Source organism: Agelaius phoeniceus, chromosome 8 (genome assembly GCF_051311805.1).
Source record: "Agelaius phoeniceus isolate bAgePho1 chromosome 8, bAgePho1.hap1, whole genome shotgun sequence".
In the NCBI taxonomy this organism is placed as follows: domain Eukaryota; kingdom Metazoa; phylum Chordata; class Aves; order Passeriformes; family Icteridae; genus Agelaius; species Agelaius phoeniceus.
The window spans coordinates 16622950-16649082 of NC_135272.1; positions in this window are offsets into that span (position 1 = coordinate 16622950).

Here is a 26133-nt window from a genome sequence, read left to right on the forward strand (position 1 = left end):
ATTTTATTATTAATGTAAAGAATGCAGTAAATACTGTGAAAAGGCAATGCTGTGTAGCTTCCCTAAGAATTTTAGGATACAGGCTTGACCAAAGTGTCACTGTAGGTTTTTTGCATGTCCTGTGCCAGTCTGTTCTGGCGAGTTTGTATTGCTCTTGCCAGCAGGGTTTGGAAGGGAGTAAATCCATCTTACAGAGGTGAAGTTGAAGGAAATGCCCTTCAAGCCTCCATGCAATCAACCCAGGACTTTTGCATGGTGCAAATTGAATTGCTCTTAACCCTGCAATATGCAGGGACTGTGCAAAAAATGCCTGTCTGTTATGACAATCAAAAATCCCAAACTTGAAAAGCAGTTTTGCAGTTGGACTTTTCAAAGTAACCCAGAAAGTTTCAGACACTATCTGGAAAACTCCTTGAAAGTGTTCCTAACTAAAGCTGGGTTGGGGTTTTTGGGAAGGGGTTTTTTTTAAGTGTGGGTTTGGGGTTTTTTTGTGTTTCTTTTTTGTTTTGTTTTGATGTCTTCTTTTAAAGAAAAAAAAAAAGTTGATATCATTAAAAGCAAAGCCATTAGGAACTGGGTCAGTTATTTGGATAGCATCACTTAAGTGATGTCCCAAGTGCATTGAAGCAGTATTTTTTTTTCCTAATAGACTTTCTGGAAAATAAATGCAGAAGTCACAGAAGGAGATAAAGCTTTTTTTTTTATTGCAAAAAAAGAAGAGAAATTAGGAGGATGATTCACAAAAAGTCTGAATATAGATTTTTAAGACCATAATAAATATAAAACTGCAGGATTCATTGACCAAGATACAAGGACATGGTTCCCTCTCATTTTATAAACATGTTATCTGTAATGCCAGAATGATTATTAGCTGAAAGTCAATGTTCTTTCCTTGACCACAGATTGGATTAATGGTTGTTCTGGAATGATCAGTGCTTTGCATTCTGGCACATACTGAGAACAGCAGAATTTCCTAACATTTAAATAAAACTGAGCTGCAGAAATGCAATACTCAGAACAGACAGGTTAGATGGATGTTTGCTACAGCATTTGTTGTTCTGTCCATCTGCTTGAAAATTATCAGCTATATTAAATTTACAGCAGACATCTCTTATTCTCATTCTGTGCTGGCTTGCTGGCAATGTGGAAATAATTTATAGAAGTATAGGTAGCATCTCTTGTAATAAAATTATTGCTCATCTACTACTACCTTAGGGAAAACCATGAAAATTGAGGGCTTAGAAATAAACTAAGTAAATAAAAAGTGAATAAAAGACTAGGTATGAAGGTATGAGTTGCATAAGATGCATACAAGTTTATTTATACTGAAGAAAAGACTCAGATTTAGTCCTCACTGTTGTAAGCAATAAGTGAAAATATGACAACACTTGAAATAATGAATTCTCTGTACAGGACTATATTATTTTACCGCATTAACAAAGAAAAACCAAACAAACACAAACCCAAAAAACCAAGGCACTATGACATAAGATTGTGGCATGCAAATGAAGAGAGAAATGGGGACTGGAAATAGGGGATTATCTTTGATATCTGAGGGATTTTTAAATGTTTCTTAGTTAGTTTTTCCAAAAAAAAACCTGAAATCCCTTACTTCTGAAACCCATGAAGTGAGTACAGATGCATTGTCTCTTAAGCAGTTTTAAATAATGATATTAATAATATAAATGAGTGACTCTGAGACGAGAAGAGGACAAAAAGCCAAACATTTCTTTCCTCTTTCTTCCATCACTTTCCTGGAAGGCATTACATCAGCTTTCCTTCCTCACGCTCTCAGTTCGGTGCCTCTGCTGGCAGCAGGCAGCCTGAACGTGCCGTGTCTGGGAGGAGGGCGGCCGCGGCAGAGGCACGGGGCTCCGTGTGTGACCCGGCCACCCCGCTGCCGGCTGAGGTGACACAGAGCAGGGTGTGTCCCCGTGTCCCCATGGCATCGGCCCCTCTGCCCCGTGGGGCTGCTGGGCAGCGGGAGTGGCCGCTTCTCTGCAGAGCCCCCAGGACACCGTGTGGAGGCCAGTGCAGAAATAGCCTTGGTTCTGTACAAGCAGGCAGACAGAGCCAGGTGAGAACTGCTGAGAGAGAATGTGGTGCTTTTTGGAGGGAAGGAAGAGTCTAAGGAGAGTTAAAAGTGATTGTTAAGGCAAAGTAAAATGGGAAGGAGTTTGATAGTACACGGAGAATTGTTTATTGCAACTTGCTAATTCAAGTTGATATTTAAATACCTTAGAATTGCTGAAGGAGTTAAAAAATCATAATGGACAGGGAAGCCAAGCCTGTACAATTGCATGAAAACCCAGTTACACCAACAAGAAGCTGCTCTCAAATGCCAAGCCTGCAATAGCCTAATTTGAAATGCTGGTTAGAAGCTGTGGGGCTGTGGTTTGCATGCTGACTATCTGGGTGTCAGTGATTTTTTTTCTTATTCTGTGCTGTGATAGCACCTAATAAATGGATTATTTTCTTAGCAATCTTTAAGTTTGGTTATTGGGATGCTGGAGGCGGACGGTTCTTGCAGGAAATCTGTCAGCCCCAGAATTTGTTTCCCTGTTGGTTTGTCAGAGCTATTCTTTTGACCTTCAAGGTGCAGAACAGGGTTCATCTATTCACTCAAGCTTTTGCCTGAGGAGAGGAGACTGAGGGAAATCAAGCCTGTTCTTGGATCACAGTCTATTTGGCTTGACGTTGTCAGTAAGTGTTATATATCACTGTAAATGTTTACTTAGCCTGTTGGTGAAGCACACTTTATAAGATGAAGGATATATAAAAGCAGTGTGGATATGTGTAAAGAGGGAGACAGTTAAATGGCACTAGGGCAGAACAAAGAAAGGAAAGAAATTAAATGCGTTGGGGTGGATTACAGTGAAATATATCTGCACTGAGGTGGACATTGGCAATTATTTTGTATGATTTTTGGAGGCTAAAATGCGTCTGCTAAAACAGAAACCTCTAGGTTTTCATTAAATTTTGTTCTGCATCGGGATGAAAATCTGTATTTTGATTTAAAATATAACACTGAAAGTTGCACGGTAGGAGTGATATTTACAAAAGATGGATCTGCTAACCCTTGATATGTAGACTGCTTAAAAGGAAAAGCTTAAAAGGAAAGCCCTGGAGCCAAGGGACAGTGGGTCTCTGCTATTTCCAGGCTGTTCATGGTGTGTCCATGCTGCTCAGTGGAGCTCTGAAACCTTTGCATGGCAAGGCTGACTCCAGTTTCCCTGCACAAAGTGCTGCCTCTGCATTCCCCGTGGGACTATTGGGAGCCCAGGATTTCTTGGTTCAGAAGCTGTTGTCAATGTTATGTCAGATAAAAAAAAGTCTGCCCCATGGGCATTTACTTGCATGGATGGATATTCACATTTTAAAAGTTTTAAATAAGTAGCTTTTATAGATCTGATAGATCATGTTTATAATTCTCAAATTATCTTCACATTTCAAACTGACTGGAATGTCTTGCCTGAAAAATTTGTTACAACAAAAGTTGGAGTTTAAATCAAAACCAGAAGTTTTGTCTGGTAAAAGAAGTAATTAATTTTATTTTTTTTTAGATGGGAATTTTCTTTAATTGTGACTTTTGTTCTGTTTCTGCTTGGAAATGAAATGTTAAAAGTCCAGATCAAAATTAACCGAAAATTTCTGGAGAAAAAAGATTTTTTAAATACTCCCATTTTTGGGCAGGAGAAGGAGTTGCAATTTTGGATGAACTTTTCCTACAAATGTTTTATAAATCCAAAACAAGGTATTGTGGAATTAAAGAAGGAAAATAATAAAATCTTTCCCTGGTTTTACAGAATTCATTGAAAAGGTAACTTCTTATTCCATGGCCTATTCCCTGACCCGTGTGCAGCAGAGGCAGAGCAGAGGCAGGGCTGAGCTGCAGCCCCACAGGAGCACCCAGAGCTGCCCCAGGGGCACCGAGCCGTGCCCAGCCCTGCCCTCTCAGCTGCCTGAGAGCTCTTGGGCTGTGCTGGAAAAGCCTTTCTGCTCCCACTGGGCACAGGAGAACCTTGCTCTGCTCCTGTGCAGGCCCAAGCAGTGGCAGCTGTGTGGTCACAGCCAGCACCAAGCCATGCAAATGCTCCTGTCCATTCTCTGTCCCTCAGTGTAAAAACAGAGCAGGGCTGGATCAGCCTCCTGGCTGCACCAGCTGAGTGTGCATGAGAGGCAATGAGAGAGATTTTGTGAGTTTAGTTTTGGGTTTTTTAATAATAATTTCTAAAAACTATAGAAATCAGCTTATGTATCAAATTTCTGAGAAATTATTTTTATGAATAGATCTGATTTATATAAACTTTGTACCCATCCCCCATCTGACACACTTGGTGCAAAACCTCATCTCTGAACATGCCTTCAAATGTTCTGAAAGTGCAGATCTGAGCATCCTGGTTATTGCTAACATATAATGTTGCTTTAAAAAAAATAATTTGCCATGAAATTCTGTAGGCAATGTGTTAGGAAAGGAATTAGAAAATACAGTGAGTAAGAAATAGATTAGCTTGGGCTATTATAACCAACCTAAATTTTTTAAATGGCTGTCCAGTTTATCTCTGCTGCAGCTGCATCAGACCTTGTAATGGGATTAGGCTTTTCCTTAAAATCTTTTTTTTTTTTTTCCAGAGCCATATATTTCTGGCAGGGAATAGTATTCCAGTTATCTCTCCCAAAGAGATGATGCACTTTAATATAAAAGCAAAGAGGGGGCACCTCTTAAAACTGAGTCTGAGTGTGAACTCATTTCAGCCTGGTGGGAAAGGGTGCACAGGGTCTGCCTTGCACAACAGGGTGGTCCTCATTTTCTTTAGATACAAACACTGTTACTGGAATAACTTTGTGGCTTAGTATTGGCCTGGATGAATGCTACAGAAATCCCATCTCCTCACTAAAAGAGGAGAAGGAATTCACTGACCAAAAAATAAAATCCCATGCTTTGTCAGGTCTGACCTGAATAAGGGCATGAACTGACCACAAGTGCCCAGTAAACTGCAAGTGTTAAGATGTTCCCAGAAGGATGGAATTCCTATAGTTCAGCTTTTCAGTGATCTCAGCTGTAAAATGACTGCCACACTCTATTTGTAAATTTTCCCAGTAAATGGAGCATCCTCATTGTAGAGCATCCTGACACAGCTGGCACCCAGAGTCAGGGGATCAGTTGCTAATAAACAACTGCTAACACTAGTAATGAAAAAGCAGAGAGAGGGGCAGGCTCTGTGAGTATGCAACAGTTGCTGATGCCCTTGAGGGTATCTCCAGAGAGACCTGCTCTGTCTAGCATATGGAATATATCTAGGATACAGTCAACTTGGTGTAGTAAGTTATTTATTTCTTTGAGAAAGTCAACTCAATGCATCTGTGATAGCTGTCCATACCCATGATTTGCATCCTGGATCCATGGAAAGCACACAGGACTCAGTGGATGCTCAGCATGCTCCTTAAGTGGATGCAGAGACCTTTCCTGTACTTCCAAAGGGATCTGCCTGGGTCACATACAGAGCACTGAGAACAGTGCTGTCATTGCTCTTAGTGATTTATTTTGCTCCTGATTTAAGCAGGATTATGAATTGAGGTTAAATTGTACATCTCTTTAATCCCTATTGTGGGTAGTTTCAGGACAGATATGCATGTGTCAGGAATTCTTAGCAGTGTCTGTGTTTAACATGGATGAGAGCAGAGAGGGCTGTGCTGCACAGCCTGCTCCAAAGATAAATTGAGAGGGGTTGAGTGGGCTTGTTCCCTGGCATGACCTGGGTAATCCTCTGTAGGTGTGGCACAGTTTGTCCTGCCAGCCCAGCATGACTTTGGGAGGCAGTTCTAAAGTATAATCAGCAAAACCATTTTGCTGTGTTGTGTATTTCTCAGTGTGTCTGCCCAAAATTTGAGCAGGATTTGAAGCAAATGCCTATTTGTAAGAAAAAGGGTTTTAATCCATATCTTACAATGCTTTAAATACACATAAATAATTAATATATGGAATACATATGTGTGTGCATCCCCACATGAAATGTGTGCATTTGTCCCTGCTGTTAGGGCCACTCCATCTGCAGGTGTAGCATCTGCCGAGGGGCACAGTCTGGCTGTGGCAGCTGGGGTGACTCTAAGTGACCCTGACTGGCACAAGTCAGAGTGGGAGTAGGGCAGGTGTTTTTATGGGGCAGGGTAGCACAAGATCACAGTGGGCCATAGCAAACGAGGCTACAATATAATTACCTATGACTCCAACTCCTTTGTGTTATGTGTTGGAACCAGGCATGGAATGTACTTTGGAAGTTCTTTTGTGTTTGCAGAATACAGCAATATACAGGGCCTTATGCATTAAGCATGACAATCTGGTTTTCAGGATGTTATCCTGAATTTATAAGTCCCAGTCATCCTTCCTCCCTCCTCTACACATATGTGTAGAAAACACTGCTGTGGAGTAAGGTAGAGCCCTTGATTTATGGCTTATATTTTTTTTTGTGTGTGTGTGTGTGTTACTTGGCTGATTCCTGTGTAAAATAGTTGCATTGAGTAAACATGATGCTGAGTATGCCCCAGGTCACCTACACTCTGCTAAGACATCAAACTAAACTTCCTTGAACAACACTTCCATTGGGTTGGGCTGCTTCCAGTAGAAAAAGGACTGATAATGTAGGTTTCCAGTCTCCTGGGAGCTCATTTTATGGCCTGTCTTTCTACAAGCTAAGAGGTGTTTGTCTTGTGTCCATATGATTATAAAAGAAAAAGCATACTCTGTGCTCTGCTCCAGCCATATAAACAGAAACACAGACACAAGTCTTTATTGAGCTACAGTGAGCTGTTCAGCACAAAATTGAACTCCAGCCAACTCCACCTCTCAACACTGTATTAAAAACAGCTCAGATCCGGTTTTACATTTCCCTATTAGACTTGTGTTGGGATTACACAGGCTAAAAGCAAATGGAAGGGAAAAAAAATCTCACCTTGAGGTTCAGACTTTCAGTTAACCAATAAAAAAGAAGGAGGCACCTAGGCAGGGAAAAAACATCCACAGAAGTCTCCTGCTGGAAAAAGGTTAAAAATTGAGAGTGAGAGAATTTGAGTGCTCAGTGTCAATAGGAAGCAAATAAAGTACTGTGGATTGCAGGACAGGGAAAATGATAGTGAAAACTGAAATCCTTCACGAGTCTCTAAAGAGCTGCTGCAGAAGAGTTACAGGGGCTGGGAAGAGAAGAGTAAGTCACATGGAATAAGTCAGATGCTTTGCTTGAGCTGTGCCCATGTGCTGCCAAACCTGCCCATCCTCTTGTGTTCCCTGAACCAGGCAAGCACTCCAGGAGGGGAGAGATTTTTGATATGATAGCATCAGTCAATAAACTGTTCAGCAGCCAGGACTCAGGGACATGAGAGCCCCATCAGGCTCTCTCCAGCTGTTTAATAAATTGTCATGTGTTCTGGGAAGTGCTGGTGGCCTGGACCACAAAGCATTGAGTTGGCTTGTAAGAATGGTAACCTGGCTTGGGTGAACCAGGGCTCTTGACCCAAGCTTTGATTTAGAATGGTTTTGCTAGTAGGAGCAAGGTGAGAGGAAGGATGGAAACAACATTTTTAGTACTTTTTCTTGTTTGGGTTTCTTTTTATTTTTCAATTTCCAATAAATAGGTAAAAGTACTAGTTACAAAGAGTAGTGACTCTTCTTGGTTTTTTAGGTCAGAAGGGAAGAGAAGACATTAGTACAAATGCAAGAAAGCTCATTCTTGGGAGAGATGTGACATAAATTTTAGGCTTAAAGAGCAGGCAGGTAAATTTTGGCATTCTAATTACTGTCCTTTCAAAATAAGTAAGCACAAGGTACTCTCACAGTGATCTGTAGTTTTTAAAATTAAACTATCTGAATAATCAAATTTGAGTCTAGCAGTAGGTTGCCATATAAAATCAACAAAGAAAGCCTGTTCTGGAGACTCAGTTAAATGTCTGGCTTCTTGAGGGCAATTATCCTACACAGTTTTCCAAGTTATCTGAAACTACACTGCCATAATTTACAGCAATTCGAACATATTTCAGAAACTCTCAGGTATCATCCAAATGGAATTAATCTCTTACTAGATGAGGGGCTCTGTAAACAAAGTTGTCCAAGCCAAGGACTTTCAAAGGTTCTTTTAGGGAAACAGGACATGCCAGAAGTTCAAAAGCTGCTCAGGTTAGAGGCTGTATTAAAAAAGAGAGTTATTTTCCTGCACTCATTTCTCTATTTATATTTAGAATGAACTTGACATCAATAATTAACAAAGGTTAACATAGGATTAAAGCAGGATTACTCCTCTTACTGATATTCCGAATAGTCCACACTGAAAATTTGAAAATTTGATTTCGTTTGAATATTGTCAGGGTTCTGCACAGCACTACAGCACAGTTCTGTCCCTTCAAATATCATTAAAGAGGACTTGTTGAGACTGTAATATTTATTAAACAGTTTAAATCCTCTAATTTCATAAACAAATGCTCTGGCGTCCTTTTTCATCTGGGTGTAGAAGCTGCTCATATGCAATTGTTAATTGAAATCACTTTGCTTAGTGACCCCCAGGCAGCTTTGATGCACTGCATCCCTGATTTCTGTTCGTGAGACCAGAAGTCAAAAGCAACAAAAGATAATTCTTTTATTTCTAGTCTTTGTTTTCATTCGCAATTTTGAACTTAAGTGTTTCCAAAGTTGCCAGACAACAGTGCTATTTCCTTTTTAATTCCCTAATGTGAGAAATGTTTGCCAAATGCTGTGGTAACAAAAGAAATACTACAATTTACTGATTATAAAAGCCTTCTGTAATTTAGCTTTATGTACCATGCTGACTCTCAGTCACCCACAGAAAATGTCCTTTGACATGGCCTCCCTTGCAATCCTCGATCATTTCAGCACAGCTATTTATCTGCATTTCAGATCTATTTATGAACAAATAAATGCCTTAACAACAACAAAAACCATAAAAAACCCCTCGTATGAGCAATATGCACAAATTCCATGCCTCTTCTGCATGACTTGAACTGCCTAATTGTACAGTTAGTACTAAAAATGGATGACTTACACAAGGGAACACTAGCCTGCAGCCATGGTTGAAAGTGCATATTTCTGTGAAACATTCGAATGTGAACCTCAGTTCCCAGAGTTTAAATGAAGATTTACATATTTGATAAGATCTGGAATTGCTGTATGTCTTGCAGCAGACCTAGATGTCATATGGGTCACTGGAAAGTACACAGATTATAGCAATAAAAGGAATAAAACTCAGCAGCAAGAGTAACACAACACAGACTGTCATTAGAAATCATCCCCCTTTATTCGGGTTTTAGTTACAAATTAGGAATGTTCAAAATGTTGAGATCTCTAATTTGGACAAGTCTTTGTAAAGGAGAGCCCTTAAAAATTTCCTTTTTCTAAAACCAGTAGTAATTGACTTTTAAAAAAAATTCTGGTTGGGATGGAAAAGAATGATCCACTTAATCTGAAGTCTGCAACCAAGTTGAACAAGAAATTACTGTAATGATCTTACATGCTTACCCATCACTTTGGTTTCACAGAAAATAACAAATTTTACAAAGACAGGAAAAGATTTTACATGGATGGGTTAACCAAAATCCAGCAAAGCTAATGACCAAGTTATTCAATATTTTGGGCAGCTGCAACTGCTGGTGAAATCATTTTAATTCTCATTCTAATAGCTTTTCCAACAATTTTTCAGTAATTTACCTGTTCTGTGAGATTGAGAAAAGGAGGTCAGTTACATACAAGAGAAGACTTTTTGGAGGGACTCTGCCCAGGGGGTAAGAGAGATTTTATTTTATTTAATTTATTTATGTTCAAAGTATTGAGAGCAAAACTGTTTAAGGCATCGTGATGTGAGAAGCGATTCTTTGTTATGGTTTGGGTAATAACACAATTTGGAATCTGTTGTTGCTGAGCATATGTTCAGATTTGTTTGCTAGTACTTAAATCTGTATGATCAGAACTTGCTACTTGGCAGAGGGGTCCAAATTCCTCAGTAGCAGGAAAATACATTTCTGAGCATAGATGAGTTGTCCAAGTGCTCTTGCTGGCAGCATGGAGAAGGTTTGGGGACCTGTGGCAAACACCAACATAAACAGAGAGCATGCCTAGAACAGCCTGCCTGTGAGCATAGTGTAACGTGCTTGACTGGATGGTCATGGACCTTCAGACACAAACCTCTGTGCCAGAGAATGTTGGAATTTCTTTCAAAATTGTAAATTATAAATATCCATTTCCTGTCTTGATAAGCATTACATCTTCCATGGGAAATCCATAGTAATCCTCATCTTAATGCTTATGTAGGAACCGATTTTGGAACTAAATATTGGTGGTTGTCCTGATTATGAAATGATTAGTTGAGATATATATGAGTACAATAAAATCCCACCTAATACTCATAAATCTGTAATTGATTATGAGTTCAGTCATAAGGGAAAAATATAAATATTGATTATACTTGGGCAGTAGTTGGCAAGATTTTACTTTTCTATCCCTAAACCCAAAACCTCAAATCTAGGAAAGAAAACCTTATACTGATTTAAAAAGAAACATATGGGGCAAGAGGAAAGTATTTAAATCCAGAAGAAGGATAATTCAGCAAATGAAACTGAAAAAAAAGTAGGACTAATAGAAGGTTTATAAGGGAGGAAAAGAACTAGGAAAAGTCTATAGTCATTAGAAAATGGCAATATATTAAAATTAATATATCAAATAAATTATATACAATTACTAGATGAACAGGTAATAGGAGGAGTAGGTGTTTTCAATAAATATTTCAATTCTATAACTAGAAAGCAGTAGATCATATATTAATGGGATAGGTTAATTACATATTTTCCATTTTTTAAGTTATTCAGGAGAATTTTTAAACATCACCTGAGTCAACATTCAACAGAAATTTCCCCCCAAGTGTTTCAGGAGATGTGTCTCATGGAGTATTTTTGACTGCTAGTATTTATTTTCAGCAAATCTTGGAAAACTGAGAAAGTTTCAGAAGCCTGGGGGGAAAAAAATCTCACATCCCATTGTTTAAAATGTTAAATGGGATAAGTCAAGTAATTACAAGTGTTGTCCACCTGACTTCAGGCATGGGAAAAATGATGGAATGGCCTTTAAAACTCTAATACAGGTTGAAACAATGGTAATGTAAATAACATTGCTCAACAGAGGATGAGAGAAGTTTTTGTCAGATCAGTTTATTTGCAAGACTGTAATAAAAATAGTGCTAATAGTGCTTTATAAAGCTTTCAACTTGGAGTGGTGCAAAAGTTTGAGAAATCAAGTTGCCATGGCACATATTGAATGAGTTAAAACAAGTGACAAAACAGAAGTCTAACCAAGGGCTTGTCACAATGTTTTTCTCCAGCACATGCCACTGAACATCTCAACTTCAGAGTCGCACTTCCTCTTTCATCCAATCCAGGTGTCATGGTTAAAAAGACATCAATACATTCTGAATCCAAAAGATTAGGTTGCTAAATTTGAAAAGGGTCAAAAGGACAGGTTATTCAGTATCAGATGGAAATGGATTAGGATTTTCATCAATGATGAGTCTCTTTACATGCCTTCTGGAGGGAGGCTCCCATGAGCATTGAGAGGATTTTTCAAAGTACACCAGCCAGTGCTAGTACACCCACCAACGGGGCAGCACATGCCTCAGTCACCCCTCTTACCTCTCACAGCCTCCACCTGTACAGAAGCTAATGCTGAACTCTGTAAAGGTCTTGCAAACATCACCACCATCAGGCAATTCACTTTTACTTGGCAGTCCTTAGAACAACTTTGTATGCCATGCTGCAGTAATTTTTTAAAAAAGAATAAGATAATTATGCTAGTCAGGAGCTGACACCTGATTTCAGTGATCAAGCCTGGAACAGCTTTTAAATCCTACTTAAACTGGAAAATTTCTAATAGAGATTTTGTGTAAAACAAATAAAATCCTAACTGTCCGTGGGAAGCATGGTGAAGATGGTCATGCCCCCTCTGCAGGGTGCTCCTTACATTTTCCTGGACTGATTTATAAAAGGTTGAAACACTTTGCAAAGTGTTTAGATCATAGAGATAAAATTATGTATTTTATATATTGCCTTCTAGCCCCTAAATGATGGAGTGCAGTTTCAAAGACCACAGATTCTATAACATCTTTCTGTGTTAGCTATGACATCTAAAAGCTCTTGGAGAGAAAATTTGAACTTGAATACACTATGCTATAAAAAACACCACATAAAAATGGCTTCATGCATAGTAAGCATTGGAAATCTTCACAGATATTTTTGTCCCTTCTGTTCCATCTGGGATGTGCTATTTTAGATTGGGTTTAGTTTATAGTATTGTTACAGTTTCCTTAGTTATGAAAACATAGATACAATAGTGTAGTTCTGTGCTTCATATACTGCAGTTTTTGTTAGGAGTTTGTTTATTGGCTATGGGAAGTGTAGAAATTAATTCAAGATGGAGAAACGTACAGTAAAAGACACATTGTCTTGTTACACAAAGACATTGTAGTCTTAAATCTTAAAAAAAAAGCATTCTGACTGAAGTAAGAGTTTTCCTCTTTGTATTTGAGGAGCACAACACAACCAAGCCACTCCTAAGGCATTGGATTTCATTTGGAGAAAGAACCATGATTCTCTTACAGATAACTGACATAATTTTTATCTCATCAAGATGGAGCTTTTCAAAAAAAGCAAGCTGCTTTCTTAGTAGCATCTATTTGCCTCAAAATACTTGTCTCACCTAATAGTTTAGACATTCCAAGGACAGCAGGACTCATTTTCCAACTGACTTCAGTTTCTGAACTGAACTCTCTGATTCTTTTCTGAGATATTTAATTTATACTTTCTGTCCATCCATGCATAATGATACCATTTTTCCATGTCTTATATAAAATGCACGTGTAACAAACCCTGCATTCACAGTAATGTTTAAGAGCACCACAGATTCTCTGTGGAACAATTGCCAATGAAACCAATGTCTAGAGACCACCTAACTGTTCCTGGTCAGCTTTTCCTGGCCTCACTCTGTAGTTCAGCTTAAGAGTTATGCTTTGGTGCAAGGGGTTTTTTCAGCCTGAGCTCTGTTTTTTCCTCTGGAGGAACAAATATGAAATTAATGACTTGGTGTCTCTGGCTTAGCAACCAGAATAGGTAAACACAGCTTATACTGAAGCTCTGGCTGCTCATTTCTGACAGACTGGAAGTTGAACCTGTGTGGTTGAAGCCTGGATCTCGCAGTAACACTCGGGGTTATGGTGCTAGATTCTGCCTGCAGCTCTGAGAGCATCTCTGAGGCTGCACTGCAGCTTGTGCTACACTTGTGTAGCTGCCAGCCATGTGCTTGGGAGGGCACAGTAAGGAAGGCATTGCCTTCTAGCATGTCCTAGCTCTGCAGGGTACATGCAGGCTTAACCTACTGAAGTCACCCAGAAAATGTCCCTTGCATTTAACTGGACCAGGGTTTCATCTCTTGCATACTTTAGTTTCTTGTGTAAGTACTTATTAGCCTTTTTTTCTGGTCTGTGACACCGCCACTAAGTCTGGAGACACATCAAGGCTCTTTATTTATCCACTCTAGGTCTGTCTGCAGGTTGTGTGCCTTTCTCAGGTAGTTGCAGGAAATGGTGTAGCCCACTTACATGTCTCCGTTTGAAATTGTAAAATTATGTTGTTCTTTGCTCTGAATTTTTAAAATTCCTCAAGAAGGATTTGGTGTAAAACAGAGGATTAGACAAAAATAATGTATTTAGTCTCAAAGCAGAAAAATGCAATTTATGCCCCTGCACTAGTTAGCTTATCAAATTGAAGATGATGAATATATGTGACATATGAGTTCTTGTTGCTGTAACACATTTAAAAGATTATGTTGAAATGGAACAAGATGCTTAAAAAAATCAGGTTAAACAAGATTTTAAAATATATGTACATTCAGGGTGTATAGGTCTAGCTAACAAATACAGATAACAAATCTAAGTACATTTCATCCACAATATTTTTTTTCTAGAAAGTTCGAAACAACTTTCATATTTGACTATATTCTTTTTAGTATTTATGTTCCTGGGCAAATTTTGTGCTGTCTAGTACTGCTCGTAAAGCTATTACAGACTGCAGGATTTTGTGGGATTGTGCAATCCAAATTTGGCTTGCTATAAGCCAGATTCATCAGTTTAATACTGATGTACTACAAGTCATTTATGACTTGTGCTCATGTTGTTCTAAGTGTTTTTTCTTAAAGGCAGCAAGTATGATTTTTCCTGCTGTTTTCTGTTTCCTCAGAGGTCAGTTATGTACTACAGTGTGATGTGTAAAATAACCTCAAGCATGTGCACATAAATGCTAATGCCCAAATACATTATATACTCTAAACTGCTCTCACTAATAATCGAGTTTAGGATGTGACATGGATTTCCATTATAAAAAACCTTAGAGCTGAAACTTTACTTTACATTTTACATTGCAGCCTGAACAGTTGTTATACCTCAGGAAATTCAGAAGTATGAGTTATCTGAATTTTGTCCTTTTCTGTCAGGAGCTTATCACTGTGCTGTGAACTGACAAGCTCGGTTATTCTGATGCCTGCTCTTGCAGTGCCCCGTAGTCAGAGCTGCTCTATTCCATGACAGGAATTAAGTACTTAAACACTGAGTGCTCAGTGCTGAATGTGTCTGCTTTTTGGCTAGCATGTGACAATTTTGCATGTGCCAGATAATTCTTACTCTGTGAAGGTTTATAATTGTACAGTCAGGTTGACTGTACTATCTCATGCTGTATTTTGCTGTCAGTGCAGTATCAGTATGTACTTCAGGTTTGTGTACTTCACACATATTCAAAAGAATATGCTAAGATGAAGCCTCATTTGGAAAAAAAATGTGCAGGATGCATTTGTGGTTATGCATGCAGTACTTTCCTGTAAATTGAATATTTATTTCCTGTGTAGGGGATGCAATGTAGATACAGGTTCTACATTTGCTGGAGGTGTATTTCCTACTGTATGGCAAATCTCACATTAAGCTAAAAAGAAAGGAAGCATGCAATAGGAATTCAGATGGGAAAATGTATTTGGTCATGTTTGATCACTGTAAAAAAATCCAGTGTGTAAGTAACTTGTTTCAGTATTTTGCAGTTTGGGACAGTTTGGAAAAAAGATTAAACTTAGGCCAATGTCTAGTCAAAAATCCATGTTTTAATGTGGAATGTTATCCAGCCAAGCTTCAACACCAAAAGTGTTCTACTGACATCACTGGAAAAATCTTGCTAATCTACATGTTTTATAATCTGGAGAACTGGCTCTGCCAGTGCAGCCACTTGTGCCAGAAGCCCCAGCTGGACTAATTGTGCAGATGCAGTAGAGCTCTGCACAGGTGTAAGGGGGCTGGGCAAGGATTTCCTGGCTTCCAGCAGCCCAGACCATAAGATTTCCAGAAATTAAGTAGGCCCCAGATTAGGAGAACAGATTAGAATAGTGATTGCAATGATTACTTTATGATAATATAGGTGTGGACAAGGAAGTTTGTGACAGATGAATGGTGTTGATATAAATATAGGAAGAATTAGACAAATTTGTGTAATAATCCTTTAATAAGAATGTATTAAAAGAATGTACTTGGACCTAATTTAGATTAGGTGATTGAAGTTATTCTGAAGTCAGCCTGCTAAGAAAAACTAGAAACTTTAGAATTCAGACCAAAATACACTATTAGTTCTGTCAAGAAGCTGTTGCGTCTCATAGCTAAAAATATTTTGGAAAAAAATCCACCTTAGACTGGCTTTCAAATAATGTGTTCATATTAGGCTTCAGTTCTACCTCATTGATATCTAATGGGCAGTCACACAGACATTATTGTGAAAATTGTCAGAGTTCTAGTAAAGGTGTTGAGAGAGAATAAAAGCAACTCACTCTCCCTCTTAATGTTTCCGCTGTAGCTGTTATATTACAACACCATAGCATCAAACACCTCCCAGATGGAGAATGAGAGAACCAAGCTGTCTTTCAGATGACCAAATCACTTAAAGTTAGGCCTATGGGATAAGCATTAACTAACTCCACAGGGAGGAAGTCATTCATTTCTGATTTTAACTTCTGTTACTGTGTCTGTTCTAGGCATGCTCAACATTCCAAGTAACAAAGATCCAGGTATGCAGAATATGATAATTACAAAACCAGACAAAATGAAAATCAAATTGTAAATGTTCTGTGTGCCCTCTCTTCTCATATCCAGGCACTACTAGCCTCTTCTTGAGTAAAAGCTTACTTAGATTAAAAAATACTTGGAGAATCACTTGTAATAGTTCATTGGAAGACAGTCTTGAGTATTGTTCTGAAACGCGGAGTGCTTAATAACCTCGACTGTGAATGCTGTCAAATATTTATGCTTCCTTCCTTCCAATGTTTATTCAGAATGCATTTTTGTACAGCTGGGAAGGTTGTTAGGAGCTGATGACTGGGGCTGCAGAATGACAGATATTCTTAAAGGGGAAGAAATGAAAACTTTCCATCCAGAAGATGCAGATGTTGATGTAGCCTGTGATGTGTGGTGTGAATTAGTGATGAGTAAAGCAGCATCCATGAAAGATGAAAGACTAAATCAGAGTGAAGAGGATTCCTCAGTAAATGAATCCCTTGAAAGAAAAGCACCACTTAGCAGCCCAGATTTAACCAACTTGAAACACAGACACAGAAAGAATTAAATTATTAAGTAGCTTGTGAAGATGTGGCGTGGAATAAGGGGGAACTTTTGAAAGTACAGTGCTAACTTTTTAATGATTTTCTCAACGGATTGAGTACACTTCAGTGACAACCACAGTCAGGTGTCTTTTTTCATGTAAATTGTTTCAATCTGTTCTAACAGACTAAAATAATTTTAATTAGCAAATAGATAAATAGTGTAGATTAATGTAGTTAAAGATGCTCTCCAAAATAATTTTCTTTAGAATTTGTCATTCTCATTTTCTTTAGAGAGGATAAGTCTTTGCTCTCAGCAATTATACTGCATAATTCACAGTACTTCTTATTTTTAAATAGCTGTGCAAACATTACGTAATCTCCCAGCATCCCTGTGAGCTGGATAATGGAGTCTTTCTCATTTATGGATGGTGTGATCAGGACTTCAGCAGTGAATGCTCTCTGTACACTAACCCAGAGGCACAACAAACCCAGCCACTCTGCACCACGTGGTCTCAGCTATTCCACGTCAGTCAGTCAGACACTGCTCTGCATGCCATCCGTTTCCATACAAGTACAGAGGGAAGCCCATGATAATATTTCTTTTTCAAAGTGAGACCTTCTCTAATCTACCTCATATACTGCACGGTAATTTCAGACTGGCTCAATGAAATAGAAAAATACTTGAGAATCACACTGGAGATGTTGGCAAACATCTCTTCTAAAAATAAATTTTAAAAATTAGGCTGACCTTTAAGCTCACTCATGGTTCAGAAAAACTGTCCTGCTTTGGACTAGACCAAAACAAAACCACCTTCAGATCCATCAGCCTATTGCCTTTCTCTTACCCTTCTTGCATTTTTTTCCAGTGGGAAGAATGAGGGTACAAGCCTCCATTTTGCATTAGCAAGGTGAACTGAAAGCTGTGCTGCCACCTTCCTTAAGTGCCTCCCCACCTCACACCAGTGAGGATGTGTTTTGCAGAGGCCCTGTAAACTAACAAAGGCCGCACTGAAAGCCCTCACCAAAGCACTTGCCTTAATCTTTCTCATGCCCTTGTCTTCCCCTTTTTATTTCAGTACACCCCTCCTCCCATAGAACATTAAACAGCCTTCATGGACCACGAGGGGAACACTGGAAACAATAGCTCATACTACAGTGGTCTGAATTCAAACCCCTCTGAATACTCTGAGGAGCACTAGTGGCACTGGTGACCTCTTGTTCTGCAGTTTCCCACTCCTACTGCCTTGCACAGCTGCAAAGTATGATGGCAAATTTCAGAGGAGCATCGAGGCCAAGCTCTTGTTTTCACTAACTTCGTTTTGCACCACGGTAGAAAAATAAATACTCCTACAATATATAGCCCCCTGGAGAATTAGAGAGTGAAGTTTGTGGGAGCGGAGGGTTTAGTATCCAAGAATTCCTGAAACTCTTAACTATACATGTGTGTTGTGTGTGTATATTAGTATAAGCAGTGCTGATAAAGAAAAATTTTGACTAGTATTTCTGGTGAATTAGATAACTAAGAAGGGGTGGATCTTGGCAGTCTCAAAATGGATGTACCATTGCAGTTTTGCTGCTGCTTATTTTCATAAAATCAAATTGCTTTTTGGCTGTTCTTTTAGCTTCATTCTCTCTGTCATTCTTTAAAGCTGTTTGATCTATGGCAGTAGAAAGAGCTGACTTTCTCAATGTCCAAAACCAGACTTTTTTTTTTTTTCCTTCTGTCATGTCTTTGGAATGTGATCTTCTGATGTCAGACTCCTCCTCAATTAGCTGAGAACCCAGTCCTATAACTGGCTATCTTCTTTAACGTGGTTGTGGATGGGATTTTATTCGATTCCTCATTCTAACACTCAGATTCCTTTCAAAAGTATTTCCAAATACTTTTGGAATGAGCAATAAAGGAATTTATTTTCACATTTGAATGCAGTATTTGTATAGTAGGAACCCTTCTGGGGAAGAAATTGCTGCCTTTGTTCATTTCTAAATTCATTCACTTGATTACTAAAGAAATTAAATGATGGTTTGATCTTTTATGATAATCTCCTGCCTTTAGTGGATAGTTCTACTCCATCTTGTTCTCTGATTCAGACTTTGCTGTTATTGTTTCTTAGTCCCTGTGTTGATAAGAGAGCTTAATTTCTGTGTGCTCTACAGAAAGCAATTAATGCCAAGTTCTAATGATGCATGAGCTGTGAGCTTTCACCATGTCTGACAGCTGATTCACTGTCCATCAGTAGAATTCCCTTTCAGTAAGGCTTGGCAGGAAACACCATCCATCTCTGGAGAAGGTTGCCTTCCACAGCACCTCCAAAAGATGGTTGTATCTGGGGACTGGGACGAGCAGAATTTCTTCACTGTCCATTCCCCTCACAGGTCTCATGGATCACCACCAGCACATAAAACAGCTGCTGTTCAACTTCTTTTCTGAGGAGGGAGGGGTAGGAAGGGGGCAGCCTCAGGGCTCCTCCCCTCCCAGCTGCACTATCGGAGAGGCAGCACTGCCCCAGCTGTGGCAAAGGCAAAGCCACACTCTCCTGCTTCCAGCTTACATTGCCCTTGAGACGTGGTAAATGCTCCCTGGCTGAAAAACCTCCTGCCAAAAGGAACCTTAGCCAGGAACCTTTCCTCCTACCAAAAGGAAAGGTCTGAAATGCTCCTGGCTGATTTGCTCCTCCCAAGAATGTTCATCTAGGAGAATTCCTCTGAAATTGAGGGGTTTTTACTTTTAAAAAAGATCCAAACCTGCTGCATGTTTTCCGCCACTATGGCTGTGCGTGTTTGATAGTTTGGTTATTGTGCCTGTCTGTTGTTTGAAGGTCTGGGCAGTGTTTCTGCATCATTGAATCATTGAAAGTGTGTGATGCTTGCAATGCAAGCATCCTGAAAGGCCTATGAATACATTACAGCCTCTGTTCTCACCCACCATTTCTCCCAGAACTTCCCTGTGTGAGCTGTACTCAGGGCCATGCCATATGAAACAGAAGTTCTAAAAATGTATGTGTTGTACCATGAGATTACTGTGCAGAAAAAGTGGGGGGAGCCTAAAACCAAAAGAAATTTGAGTACCCAGCAAAAGGTGATTGTTCTTTTCACCTTTGAAGAAAATCAGTGGAGGGAGAAAGGGAAAAGGTGTGTTTCTTGCAAGGCTATCTTTTACCCAAAAAACGACAGACACCTGTGTTCTGTGAACAACAACATGAACCAGCAAATAAGACTAGTGCTGGCAGGGATCACATCACTATGAATTTATGAAAGCTAAACAGAGCAAAAGGAAGGGAGGAGAAGGAGGTGTACATCCTCCTACAACTCCTCCCCCTCCCAGCCCACCCCGGTGAGCACACTGCAAGGAAAGCTCTGCAGCAGTGCTCTGCCTTGGGCAGCCTGCCCTGCAGTCAGGTTGCATTTCCAGAGAAATAAGAGTGTACCAAGTGGGGTGAATTAAAGTCGCTGCATTCCCGCTCAGATTCAGTGCTTTATTTTAAAGTTATTTAGCTTAGCACACATTGGCTAGTTTTGTCTGAGGTATGTTGATTTCATGCTTAAATAATTCAGCAAACTCTTTTTGTTGTTGTTGCTGCAAATTGTACTGTTGCCAAAACCTTGTGGAACTCAGCTGTTAGTGCCCACGTGGGAAACCTATAATGCTGCTCTGAATGGTCTGCAATTCATTCTGCTCCATTCATTGGGGTTTCACGTTTCTTTTAGCACAGACCCCAATTCTCTACGCTCTTTTACATTCTGTGTTTAGTCTAGTACTATTCCTTGCTCGCTGGCGGTTGTACTGGAAAAAGATTGTTGATATTATTCTGGTATATATAAGCAGTAAGGATTACACCATAGTCATTTTGTTGCTTTTAACTCACATTTGAGCTTCTTGAAGGAATCTTCTACTCTTTTTTTCATATGTGGATACAGTAAACTTGGCTGCTCTCAGTAGAAAAGCAGGCCCAGCAGAAGGTGCAGTGTCCATTCAGTAGATGTGCTGGTGCTGACTGCACTGCAATGTGCAATCATCCCCCTTGAGCATTGCAGCAGTCCTCTAGGGGGAGGAATTCAAGTGGTTAAAAAAGTAATGCCTTTCAATTCGTAGATGTCTGGATTTTGAGAGTCCTGGTTTTTACATTTGCAGTTCAGTTAAATGATAATTATTATCCTGACTAGAACATTATCTCTCTTGAGTAGTATTGCAGACATTTATAGTAATGAGCCATTCCTGTGGCTCCAAATGTTAAATTCTGCTCTTAGCATGGGTCTGTCTCTGAAACACAGGGTCTAAATGTTCAAACAAATTTGGCTACCTATATCCATCAACTGAAATAACCATTTCAGTTACTGTTCTGCAACAAACTTGCTTGATGCAAGTGAAAACTGGTTTCCACTTTGGATTATATCAATAGACTTTTCATGCAAGTGAAATTCATACAATTTTTCTCTCAAGCTTCAACTCAGCATAGGAATCAAGCATATGTAGAATCCAATTGGAACTATTTTCATGTATGCTAAGATTCTTTTCTCCTGCACAAGTGTTATTAAAAAGTCTGTAATGAAAATTAGAATCTTTCATTTTAAAATGCTTTTCTAAATCAGAGTTAAAACCAGATTATGGACCTTTAATCTTAACGCATAAAAACAGAAATATCATTTAGTATTAAACTTCATAAGTTTTTACACTGTTGTAACTACTTCAGCTGACTTTGCCCTACCATGGTTTTATTTACATTTGAATTAAATCACTTTTGTTAAGGCACAGATTATTTTCTTTCAGAAGATATACCATTACCTGAACTTTTATTAGCTTGGATAGCAAATATTGGACCTACTTACTGAAAAAAAATTAAAAATGCACTTAGAATTTGAAACCAGGGGACTTAATTGAAGTTGCAGGTAAATGGACTAAAATAGTAACTAGAGACAATAATGAATTATCTGCATAAATAAAAACAACATATAAAAGCAATAAAAAGGAATATTGTATTGAAAAGAAAAAACCACAAATTTACTAGCATCTGTTTGTATTGTCAACAGAAAAGTGACTAAAGGAACTGTTCGGTTTAGGTAATTTTTACTTTCTTAGTGGTTTTTTTCCAAACTCTCTCAGAAGGAGTAGTAGAGTATCTGTGTATTCAAGGGTTTAGAGGTGAATCATTGGCATAGATTAGAGATTGGTAAAGTGGTAGAAAATAAACCAAAAAATTGGTAGCATTCCAAAATGGCAAAGAATTCACTGAGGAGAGCCCATAATAAGACCAGTTGTTTAATAGTGTCTGGAAGTGAGGGAGAACATTTGCAAATTAGAATTTGCATATGGCACAGAAAGTGTTAGGTTAGCCAAGACTAGAGAACTCTTGAGGGACCAATACAATTTAGGCACTTGGGCAGCACAATGGCAGATGGGATTAAATGCTGACAAATACATATTGGAAAGGATAATTGGGTTAAAATATGATTACATCAGCTCCCTTAGCTATTTAACAGTCTCATTTTTAAACACTTCCTTTGAAGTAGTTGGCAAACACCCATTTGTTTCAGTTAGAGAAGACCCAGATCTCAGGTCTGAAATCTGAGTATAGCTCTGTAGCTTGTTTGGGAAAATTATACAGATAACAGGCTCTGCTGCTGCATTTTCTTTCAACCAGATGCAGATATTTTGCATATTTGCTGTGTGCTACCACAATTCTCCTCCTCTTTAGTCCCTGCAATATTATTATTGGGTTGCATGGCAGAGGCCACCCAGCCTTTCCTCACCCAAACAGCCACTGAGTGCAGTGCAGTCCTGGGAGCTCTGGGACTCCTTGTACTGCTGCCGTTCTGGTGCCAGCTGCTGTGAGCAGCCGTGCCCTGCTGCCCGTGCTGGGGCCTGAGCCCAGCTTTGCAGGGCTTTGGGCAGCCCTGCCTGGCCAGCACACACCAGCTGATGCTGCAAAGGGCCAGGTCTGGGCAGCCTGTGTGCCAGACACACCACATGCTGGCTGTGTGATTTAAGGTAACTTGTGAGTTCACCCTGCAGGAGGAGAAAGAAAGTAGTGTTGAGCTTATTTCAGTTCTTCCCTCATTCAGGTGTTAGTGGTTTATTTGTCTTTTTGGTCTGTAGCAGTGAATCTGAATGCTGATGAAACACAAACAGGCCTGGCAATCAATTTGTGTTAATGTTTTGGATGCTGTCCCTGGACCACAAGTTTTGTTGTTGTTTCCAGCTTAGACAAATCAGCCAGTTATTAATTTTGATAGACTGTGACTTCAAGGGTATCCAAATCAGCTAACTACTGCAATATTTGTGTCTCCAAAGCTGGGATGCTGAACCAAAAAGATATCTAGGAAAGTTCTTCAAAATAGCTATTTCTATAAATGAAAGCAATTTTAGGTACTCTGCCATGCTCCTGCAGTTCCATTGACTGGGTATTCCCTAGTACAGTGCTTTGTCTGGGCATCTCCAAGGTTTGGAACCTCTGAAGAAATGGCTGTTCATAGAATCACTCTGCATGGGGCACCAAGGGACCCTGGATGGACAGACAGACAGAGGAATGAGACATTGGGGAGAGCAGCACTGTGGAAAGGGCCCTGGGGGTCCTGGTCTATGGCAAGTTGGACACGAGCCAGGAGTGCCCTGGCAGCCAGGAGGGACATCCCTGTCCTGGGGGCACCAGGGACAGCACAGCCAGCCGGGCAAGGGAGGGATTGTCCCGCTCTGCTCTGGGCTGGGACAGCCTCACCTTGAGGTAGTCCTGTGAAGGGCTTGGAGTTAGACTTAGATGATCCTTGTGGGTCCCTTCTGACTCAGGATATTATATGAGCTTATGATATTATCTTTTGGATCCTGAAATTATTTATTCACACTGTATAGCTCAGAAAGCATCCTCCTATTCTTGGACAAAGTCACAATTTCTTTTAGTCTATTTCCTCATTCTATTCCAGGAATTTGTATAATCATCTTGATGCATTTTCTCCCTTAGTTGTCACAATTTCCTATTTTTTTTTTTTTATTACTGCGATAAATTTCTTTGTCAAGTTTCCTTCTGGTCCAGCACTGCAATTCCTCCAGTCCCCACCAGCTTTTAGGCAGTGTCTGAAGTAGCCATGTCTGCCCACAGGCTCTGCAGCTGAGGTAATGGGCACTGGCCTCTTCAGGCCAGCAATGTCCCCACCACTTGTCCCACAGGAATGGGCTGGGGTTGCACCCTGGGGACTCCCATTCCCCAGCACATGGATTTAAAGCTGTTCCAACACCTGCCCTCACCTCCTCAGCTCATCCATAGTCCTCACCCCACCACAGGCACTGAGTCCAGACTGGCCCCCCACTCCAGTCCCCTCTCCCTTCTTGAGGAGCTTGGGAAGGATTAAGAGTGAGCAGCAGGCACATGGGAGGGAGGGAGGGGCCACTCCTGCTCACATATAAGCTGGTAAGCAGACTGAGAATTACAGGTAGTGAAGATGGAGAGAGAGAGCAGTGGCTGCATCTGCTGTGCTCCATGGCTCTCTTTTGGCCCATTTCCACCCAGACCAGCCTGATGTCTTCCTGCTTGCCTCTAGATCCTCCTGAGACTCCTCTCCTCTCTCCATTGTGCTGTTTGGCTAACCTTGGAGATCCTTCCTGCCCTAGAATCGCTCTGTTCCTCATTTCTGCTTGAATCCAGATGACCCCTTCAAGTCCTCTTCCCCTCTGGCCCCCTAAACTTCTAAACTCCCTTTGCCAGAAAATTGGACTGAGCCTCCATGGCCAAGACATTCTGAGCCAGCTCTGCACTTCTTGAGTTCTTCCCCAGTGAGTCTGGTAATGTCAAACAGATGTTTGAAGGAACTGGGAACTTTGCCCAATCCCGAGTGAAGTCAAACCCAGGCTTTTACATGAGTAATGTCCTTGGTGTCCAAAACTCAACTTGTCCCAGGCTCTGGCTATTCACCAGAATCATCTTCCTTTTCTCTAATGACCATTTCACATCTTGTGACTCACACATTTTTTTGTCAGGTGGAATAGGTGCCTGGCTTTAGGATGTGTTTCCTTTGGCCACAGGGTGTGTGAAGAAGCCAGGTAGTGTCAGGCAGCAGGTAGGCTTTGCTGCCATGAAGTGACTGCAGTGCCTGCAGAACCCTTGCAAGTGCAGTGTCAAGTCATGCCCAGCCATGCCTTTTGCTAAGAAACAGATAATTCTGCATGTTTACTAGAACTCAGTGGGACTTCTGAAAAGAATATATGGCATCCCAAGATTATGATAGTGTCACTCTGATTTTGCTTCTCTTCAAACTTCATTCTCTGTTGTTAACCAGCTTCTGTTTTAAGGATGAAAACACTATTTACAGTATTTACACATCCACTAGGGCTGCATTCATCACCTTTATTCTTGATTTCTAGCTCATTCCATTCAGATTTGCAGTAGGTTTGTCTCAATATGCATGAATGAGTTCAACTGAATTAACTGACTTGAAGCTTCACCCAGATATTTAGGAGGTTTAAGGGTGTCTAGAGAAGCTTTTTCTCTCCAATTTTCATGTTCACTCTCTCTGATTCTTGCTCAAATTTGTGATAACATGCACAAGAAAATGTGCATATTTAGCCTACATTTTAAAATTGTTATGCATATATAAATATGCAAACTTATACAAATAAAAATTTGGAGATTTCTCATTTCTGTGAGGAATGAAAGTTGACCAAAGACCTGAGAGAAACACTTAGAAGATTGGATAACTGAAATAAAGACCAAAATGTTACAAATGTAATCCATTTCTGGCCTTCAAAAATTTTGCTGAAAGGAAAAGCATATGCAGCATGACTGCTGGTGGTGGGTACAAAATTTCTACACTTACTATTTTTCATTTTTGCATCTCATTGTTTTCTGTTTTGGTTGCCCTTGCTGCTGGGGTTCCTATATCTGAGCAGTTATTCATTCCTTTCCATTGACATTTAATGTAACAAACTGTTTTCTTTAAGGGGTTGCTGTCAATCAAGCTGATACTTTATATAAAAAAATAGAAAAGGCTGACCTGTCTATAAAGATTACAAATTAAAAATACTTCCTTTTGTATCTATCCCTCTCCTGTCTGTTTTCTGTATTTTACAAAGCCCAGGCTGTGACACTGGAAAACACTGAGCCTGACTTCTTCCCACTTCCACTTTTATTTTCTTTTATTTTATGTACCCCTGCATAACAGTACTGTTAGTCTTCTTAATACTTGAGATGGAAGTTTCTATTAAAAGACATAAAATTACTGATTTGAGTTTTAATTTATATTCTGGATTTCATCCTAAGTTTTGTAAAACCCCCTTGCAGTTTGGAGGCCCCAGTCTAAGGGACAGTGGCCCTTTAACAATGGTGGAAGTTTCACAGACTTCCAACTTGGCTGCCTGACAGTTTATCCTCAATATAAATACACCACCTGGGAATGCTTGATTCAATGTTTCCTACATGATTGCTTTCTCATGTCAGTGCTCCATTCTTTTCCTGAGTGCAGTAGCCTTTCACTGCACTATT